This window comes from Octodon degus, unplaced genomic scaffold (assembly GCF_000260255.1).
Source record: "Octodon degus isolate 3935 unplaced genomic scaffold, OctDeg1.0 scaffold00090, whole genome shotgun sequence".
NCBI classification, from domain to species: Eukaryota; Metazoa; Chordata; class Mammalia; order Rodentia; family Octodontidae; genus Octodon; species Octodon degus.
In genome coordinates this window covers 4,094,884-4,102,702 of record NW_004524666.1, presented here as the reverse complement: position 1 = coordinate 4,102,702, position 7,819 = coordinate 4,094,884, and the positions used below count along the sequence as shown (strand labels likewise).

At 36.4% G+C, this 7,819-nt stretch overlaps 1 protein-coding gene and 1 long non-coding RNA gene across 4 annotated transcripts in view; both read right to left on the bottom strand.

Annotated features, from left to right (window-relative positions):
- LOC111818402 overlaps nucleotides 1-7,046 on the bottom strand; it is an 8,692-nt gene extending 1,646 nt beyond the window's left edge. Inside the window, exons 1-2 of the long non-coding RNA XR_002822399.1 lie at nucleotides 6,979-7,046; nucleotides 6,904-6,908 (exon numbers count right to left, since the gene is read on the bottom strand). This is a non-coding gene — a long non-coding RNA (uncharacterized LOC111818402). The remainder of the gene's footprint in view (nucleotides 1-6,903; nucleotides 6,909-6,978) is intronic.
- The window catches only part of Lin28b (lin-28 homolog B), a 117,637-nt gene that overhangs the window by 44,599 nt on the left and 65,219 nt on the right, over nucleotides 1-7,819 (bottom strand). The window lies entirely within an intron of this gene.

Genomic DNA, 7,819 nt, shown 5'->3' with positions numbered 1-7,819 from the left:
TGGCATGTGGTGCTGGGGGATTGAACTGTGGTCCCTGTGCTTTGCCAAGCTTGTTTCAAGTAGGTGCTTTAGACCACTGAGCCATCTCTCCAGCCCCTCAGACACAATTTGTATGATTAATGTTAAGAACAAATGGTGGGTGTGCAAACAGAGGTGGTTACTGGAAGGTTTGTATAAGACTCAGATGCTCATTTTATTTCCTCATCCCTGTATCTACCTACACTTGTGAAATCAGCTAAATTCTATCTGAAAGCAAATAATGTGAGGCCCTTCTCTTTAAAAAATGACTGAAGGAACTATCTGGCCAATTGGTGAAATACTGGATGCTCCACACAAAGGCCTATTCATTCTGACAATTAGGAGACCATTGTTCTAACGGCTGGCTCTCACCTACTCAATGTTAAATTGTTCCTACCCCTCTTTTTTACACTTCACTCATGTATCTGAAGGATCAACCAAGAATCACAAAGCAACAAAGAATCACAAAACATTCAGCATATAATCAATAAAAGCTAAGGTAAATGATTATATATAATCTATAATTATATGCAGTATATATATATATATGATACGTAAATTATATCATCTATTAGAATGTTCAGAGATAGTAAAAAATATATCAGTCAAAAATAAAACAATTTAAAAAAAAAAACAATTTAAGGGGTCGAGGAGATAGCTCAGTAGAATAAGTGCTTGCGTGCAAGGGTCTGAGTTCAATCCCTGGTTCCGAAAAAAAAAAAAAATTAAACTTAGAAAATTAAAACTGATCACTGAAATTCAGTAGATCATAAGTAAAAGATAAGAATATTTCTCAGAATATAGAAAAGATAAAAAAGTCATATATGGTGGAACACACCTGTAATCCCAGCACTTGAGAGGCTGAGGTAGGAGGAGTGCTGTGAATTCAAGGCTAGCCTGGGCTATATGGTAAGGTGAAGACCAGCCTACATTGAAGAGTGAGAGACTGTGCCAAAAAACCAAACCAAACAAAGAAAGAATGAGAGGAAGAAGGAGGAGGAGAAAGGAAAGAGAAAGAGAGAGAGAGAGAGAGCAAGAGCACACAGGACCAAAGAAGAAATAAAAGAGATATAATATGCATGCTATAACCTTGGACAAGACGCTTACAGTTAGGTTGGCTTCCACTTTTCTTTTGGTTAAAGAATACACATAACTAGTGTTTGTTAAAAACATTTTTTAACTTTTGTAACTTTGCTCTAGCTGAATACACAGGGAAATGAAAGTGTAACCATATTTCAGTTAGTACTAAAATTTCCTTTCATGTATTCTTAGAATGCCCCAATTCACTAAAAAGGAGCAAGACTTCAGTTCTTTCCTCACACAGCTCCCATAACAGAAGTTAAAAAAAAATGACAGCAGTGGGGAAGTCAATGTCTACTGAATCTTACCTAAATAAAAGTCAACTTAATTCAAGTCAAATGATTAAATTTCATATGGTAGGATTTTTAAAATGATACTTTATTACTTGTCTTGAATATTCAAGGAACCTTTAGAAAATCCCTCTACTATCTGGTCTGTACTTCGAAACTGAAAAAGACACATCAAAACTCGTAAAACAATTCAAATGGCATTAGAAAAAGCAAAATTGAAAGCATTCAGAGATGAACACTGGATTTGAATTCTTATCTATGATTCCCGTCTTCCTACTTACAAAATCAAGGAGCAGACATGCTTGGAAATAACAAAACAAAAACTGTCTCAGATTCCTTATCTATAAACTAATAATAACTTTAAGGAATATGAATTACCTGTTACAGTCATCACTGGATCCAAATAATAAATATAAAATGCCTAAATCAGTGTTTAGTACAATGTCTAACAGCTCAATAAGTACTCTATATTATTTTTGTAAGCAGCCAATGTGCTCTCCTAGCAATTGACATAGGGAAGGGACAGATAACAGAAAACTAGCATGTACTAAAAAAAAAATCTATCAGTAGCAGGCACCTTACTGAATGCTTTCACTTGTCATATCATTTCATTCAACCACCCTTATCCCTCACTTCTGCTTGGGGAGTATATACATCACTTAATTCCGATTAAAACATCTCTTCTTCAAAGCCTTTTATAAAATTCTCAGGCAAATATAGATTCCCCTCCACCCAGAGGCTCCACTTAAACACAACACACCATCATTTTAATGCCTACAGACTGCAACATGTTCATTTTTTAATAAGGTGTTATGGCTTGTATAGAAATGTCTCCTCCTCAAATCCTCAAGGGCTCAGAACTGGGGCTTTTCAAACCTGGCTGGATCGGGGCTGGTGAGATGGCTCAGTGGTCTAAAGCACCTACTTGGAACAAGCTTGGCAAAGCACAGGGACCGCGGTTCAATCCCCCAGCACCACATGCCAGCCAGCCCCGCCCCCTGGTGGGCTGAGCTGCCCCCCACACACAAATAAATAAATAAAATTAAAAAAAAAAGCTGGCTGGATCTAGGGTGTATGATAACTTGACTAGTTTAGCATAGTTCTGAGTCTAGATAATGGAAGCTGCATCCTGGATTTGGGTGGCACCAACTAATAGGCTTGTACCCTGGATGAATATAAGGGGACAGAAGGAAGGTAGGCTGCTTGCTTTCCCCTGTCTGCTCTCCCATGGACTGCTTCTCCTCAGTGATACCCCTCTGCCATGCCACCATGCCTCAGAACATGTTCATTATGAACTGAAACCTTGACACACTGTGAACTGAAATAAACTTTTCCTTCTTTATTTATGGCTGTTGAGTATTTTGTTTCAGCAACAAAAATGTAACTAAGACATAAGGTATAAATTTCTTGAAAGGAAATATAAATATATACTTGTACACCTAAAACAATCACAGAAACCTAGCAAGTACCCAGGGTATGTTTGAGGTAAAGAGATAGAATCAGGGTGATGAAAATGAAGCCAAAGAGAAAAACAAACAGTAAAATATGTGGCTTTTTCTGTTTAAGATGAAAACAGTCACGTACAGATGGCATACACCTGTAATTCCAGCATTCAAGAGGGTGACACAAAGAGATACAAGTTGAATTCCACCCAAGAAACTTAGTGAGACTGTCTCAAAATAAAAAATAAAAAGGGGGTGGGGGTGCTGCTCAATTGGAAGGCTCTGAAGTTCAATTCTCAGCACTGCAAAAACAAAGCAAATAAAAACAAAACAAAAAGCAATGTTCCTATAACATTTATGTTCCTTCTAACTCAAAGAATTATATGTTCCACGTTGACCTTACTTATAAAAGCATATACCTCTGATTTTACTGAAGTAGCACAATTTTGTCTATGTACACTATGTCTAATTTAAGATATGTATTGTAAACCTAGAGCAGCGCCCTTAATATTTCACTATAACCCATAACATCCCTTTCTCATTTGCCTTCTATAAGAAATTCTAATACTACAGATTTTCTGAACATATATGTTCTATGGTTCTTCGAAGCATAACAAATCCTTTTAATATCCAGGGTTGTTTTGCCACTGCAAAACTAATTCTCATCCCCTTGTTCTCATATCATCCCATTTAGAAAGGATATACTAGAGCAAACAGCAAAAAAATGCAAAAAGATATAATTAAACCAATAGATGAATTACAAAGAAATTTTACAAATCATGCTAACATAGAAAACAAAAGAAATGGAAGAAGTTACTCCAAAATTCTGGTTAACAAAATTATTCAAGTGGCACCTAAATCCAACCATACAAACAATATCCTTAAATATCAGTGGTCTTAACACTCCAACTAAGATGCAGAGATTAATATGATGATCAAAAATTAAAATCTGACTACTATTTGCCATGCACACAAAGGCCACTTCATATAGATACAGAAAATTGAAAATAAGGTAAAGACAACACATGAAAAGCAGTAAGGTTATAGCTGTGTTACATCACTAAAAGCACACTTTAAAACAAAAATATGCTACCAGAAATAACAAATTATAATAAAGATAAAAAGGCAACTTACAACAATCATAGTTGTGTATGTGTCTAGTAAAGGAGCTCTGAGACATAGATCAAGAATTACAGAGACTCAGACAAATCCCATTCATAGCTGGAATAGTTGAAAATTTTAAAAAGAAGGCACCCGGTTAATATAAATCTTTAGAGAAAAACAAGACAGCACAAAAGATTCAAGTGAGAGGAATTAAAGTAGGTTTATCACAATGAAGCCCACATTCATTAAAAAGAATGTCATGAATAAGATTGACAAGTTACAAGAAATGAATAATTTTTTGAAAAATAATACTATGATATATGTCTGGGGTCTTTGCTCATTATTCCCAAATACTTGCTATTTCTCAAGGGACTAGAATTATGTTAGGCATTTTAAGCACCAGAAACAGATCTCAAAACACAAAATTTCTCTTTCTCTGACTTCCTCCTACCCTCCTTTTACCTGCACTTTTATTTTCCTCAAAGCTGGCCACATTAACTACAATTTCTTTTCTCCAAGGTAGGTCCATAAGAAGCTAAAAATATGATTTTTCTTTGCATTAGAGACATGGGCCATCAAGGAATTCTTTGACCTGCCTTGTCTGATAGTAGATCACAAGAGCCCCATTTTAGGAGTCCTGCTCATATCCTTAAGAAAAAAACTGCTACACACAAGGGCCAAGAAGAATCTGGATAGGCCTCCCTGTGTTTCCTCACTCAGTTTATTAGCTTTAAATTACTTTAGCCTTTTAGCCCACTCACAATTTTAAATAGTTGTCCATGTTTCAATCATGTCTATGCATTAAAATCTCCATTCAAAAAGCAAATGGACAGGATTTGGTGCAACAGCTGAACATATGGAGATTCTCACGAAGTGAACAAGAGTTCAACCACATACCAGGAGAGCAGCACACCCCATGGAACTCCACAGGAATAGAAACATCTGTACATAACACCTTATAGACCTCATCCAGTTATGTATTTGGCTATTTCTTTGTACACATCAAAATACCTTTTATAATAAGCAAGTAATATGTATTGTCCTGAGTTCTGTGAGTCACTCTAGCAAACTAATTAAAACCCAAGGAAGGAGCTGTGGGAACTCCAACCTGCAGCCAATTGGTGCAAAGTTCCAGGGGCCTGGGATTGTAACTGGATCTAAAGTGGGGGCAGTCTTATTGAATGAGTCTTCAACTTGCGGGAGCTGATACCATCTCTAGATAGATAGTGTCAGAAATGAACTGGAGGACCGGGGAGATGGCAAATGGGAAGGGAGCAAAAGATGGATGGGGGGTGGGGAATGGAGGAAAGGAGAAATACAAAGAATTAAGATGTACTATGCACCAATGCCCCCATGAAAGTAATCTATAGGTAATGCAAACATAAACTAATAATTTTTTTTAATTTTAAGAACACAAAATAGGTAGAAAATATTTAATGCACCTATTATAGGTACTCAGATAAAGAACTTTTAAAATTCAATAAAAAATACAAAGGATATAATACAAATAGGTAAGCAAAATCCACAAATATGTAAAACTACTGAAATTTCAACAAATTCCACTTGCTATAGACAGGGTATGTCCCTCTAAAATTCATGTGTTGAAGCCCCAATATTTGATGTTACAGTACCTGGAGGTGGGCATTGGGGAAATAATCACATCATGAGGGCAGAGCCCTCCTGAATGGGATGAGTATCTATACAAGAGAAATGGCAGAGGCATGACCTCGCTCCCTCTCTCAGCCACACAAGGATACTGCAGGAGAGGGAGCTGTCCTCAAAGGATGAGGTGGCCTTCATCAGACACAAGAGTTGCTGGCACACAGATCCTGAACATTGCAGCCTCCAGGACTATTAAAAAAATGTTGTTTAAGTCACCAACAGATTGGTATCTGTTACAGCAGCCCAATGTAACTCATAAGGTTTTGACTTTGTTCATGTATTTATTGATTTAGTCAGGTACTGGAGATTTAACCCAGAGGAATGCTAAGCAGGGGTTGAACTGAATTTATTCTTATTAAATTTGAGTAAAATAGAGAAAGATGTGGCATCAAAAATATTCTGAGCATTTTTTTTTTTTTTTTTTTGGCAATTTACTACAGGGTCTCACAACACAGATTGGACTCACAGTGCTCCTCCTGTTTTCAGCTATCTGGCCGGCCCATTGTGAGCATTTCTTAGAGAAACTACTACAGAGTCCAATCCCCTGCCTTTTAAAAAATGTCAAGGTTTTCATGTTCTACTGTACTTATAAAAGATACTAAACTTATATTGGGGGATGAAAGGTAAAGGTGCACAGGGCTTCCTGTATACGTGTGTGTGTGTGTGTGTGTGTGTGTGTGTGTGTATATTTTGCAACATTTTGTGAAACTATATTTCAAAATAAAAATATAAGCAGGGGAAAAAAATAAAAAAAATAAAAAATATAAGCAGGGGTAAGACCATGCGCTATACTTGGTCAATTTTCCAACTTCTGGTCAAAAGAACCATGTGACAAAGAATCAAAACTGTGACAGGCATTTTCATTAGTAATGTCTGTGAAGGAAACCTAAGAGACAAGAATTACTTCACAGATAACAGTCAAAAATCACATAAATGCCAGGTGTAGTGTTGCCCACCTGTAACCCCAGCACTTGGGAGGCTGAGGCAAGAGGACCTCAAGTTCAAGCCCAATTTGGTTAACTCAGTGAGCTCTTGTCTCACACAATTAAAAGAGAGAACAAGCTCTATTGTAGTGTCTTTAAATTCACTCTCCAGTATTGTGGTACATGCATACAGTTCTAGCTATTTGAAAGGCTCGGGCAGGATTGTTTGAGATTAGGAATTCAAGGTCAGCCTAGGCACCATTAATAACTGGTCTCTTAAAAAAAAACAAATGACATTTAATTTAGTCTTCCTTTCTTCTTTCATTAATCATATTAGGTAGAAAATTCCTCAGTATCCATATGGAAAAAAACAAATCGTAGTACCTACTCTACATCAAAATAAAGACACAAAAATTCCCCAGCTTTTCTTTTTTCTTTTTTTTTTTTCCTCTGGGTAACAAATTTCTTTATTTGAAGGAATTAAAGAACTTAAGTAGATGTTCTGGTACAGTTTATAGAAAAGCTTACCGTAGCCCCAACATGCATGTGTTGCCCTGGTGACATTAGCTCTCATTGTCACTGTCCCCCAGGGTATGTTTGTCAAAGAGGTACTTCATCATGCCAGACTCAGGGGCTCCCATCTAGCGCATGTTGGTCACATGGTTGCCCAGCTCTTTGATGGCCTTTACCTGCTCATCCAAGCAGTGTGCCTAGATGAAGTCACACAGATGGGTGTCGTTCTTATCAGTGGCCAGCTTGTACGGCTCCAAGAGGGACTGATTCACACTTTTCTCCACGTGCAGCACACACTCTTGTGCAGCTCCAAGAGGAACTGATTCACACTTTTTAAAAAAATTTATTTATTTATTTTTTATTTTTATTTTTTAGGAGTAACAATGGTTAGTACATTGTGTATTGTTACTGCCAAAGTAGTTCCTCATATTACAAGATATAGGCAAGAAATAATAAATAAACAACATAGGTACAAACCTCTGGGTTTTTTTTTAAAAGTCAACAGAAAATGGAAATATACGTTTTAAAGTTTCTAATACTAGGAGAAGATATCATACAATGTCTTTTAAATAAACTGTAAGTCAAAGATACAGTATAAACCTTAGAACAAAAATTAAGATTAAGCAATATTTGGAAAATTAAATGTTTCAAAACAATTAAACTCAGAAAAAGTTTTCATGATAGCAAAGAAGTACTAAGAATAAAACATAAGATAAATACTGGAATGGCAAGTAAATGACCAGCACTTCTAACAGTTTGAGGATAGGATATCGCACAAAGTTCTAGT